The sequence below is a fragment of the Carassius carassius genome, chromosome 2 (assembly GCF_963082965.1).
Source record: "Carassius carassius chromosome 2, fCarCar2.1, whole genome shotgun sequence".
NCBI lineage: Eukaryota > Metazoa > Chordata > Actinopteri > Cypriniformes > Cyprinidae > Carassius > Carassius carassius.
Window position 1 is genome coordinate 14,579,207 of NC_081756.1, and position 598 is coordinate 14,579,804.

General features: G+C 44.3%; 1 protein-coding gene across 1 annotated transcript in view; it reads left to right on the forward strand.

The window, feature by feature from the left end:
* Positions 1-280: 280 nt before the first annotated feature.
* Positions 281-598, forward strand: part of LOC132103911 (N-alpha-acetyltransferase 40-like) — a 5,858-nt gene continuing 5,540 nt past the window's right edge. Inside the window, exon 1 of the mRNA XM_059508989.1 lies at positions 281-598. This exon is cut by the window's right edge and continues 32 nt beyond it. The gene's annotated coding sequence lies outside the window, so the exon portion shown is untranslated.

Genomic DNA, 598 nt, shown 5'->3' on the forward strand with positions numbered 1-598 from the left:
GCTCCGAAATCGAATTTCCTGGAAAATTCTAAAAAGGAATTAAACTGACCATCGTCATCTATCAAATTGATTAACAAAATATATTTAAATAGCGTCTCTCATAAAATAATGACTTATTCCTTTAAACGACATTCTGAGGTAGTACCCTCAACGTGAGGAAGCATGTTTGCGGAGAGAGCTTGACCCTTAACCCCAACCCTGTGTCGTCATTTCCACGAGACTCAGCGGCCCAATGCTGCTGAGAGAGAGAGAGAGAGAGAGAGAGAGAGAGAGAGAGAGAGAGAGAGAGAGAGAGAGAGAGAGAGAGAGAGAGAGAGAGAGAGAGAGAGAGAGAGAGGAAAGGAGAAGGAGATAAAGAAAGGGAGAGTAGAGCGCGGAAATTTCGTCCCCGCTTCTTGGCGCGAATCTGGCAGGAACATAATAAGAGCGAACAGCAGTCGCTAGTTGCTTTATAGATGACTGTCTTCGAAGCTACGAACCCTCGAGCTCTTGTGTTACTGCAGACTAGCTCGCGCGTTAGCATTTTTTTTACATTCTTGACCACATCTCATCTAAAGATCTCGAACTTCTTTAAAGCATTTAGGGTACAGTAGTCGCG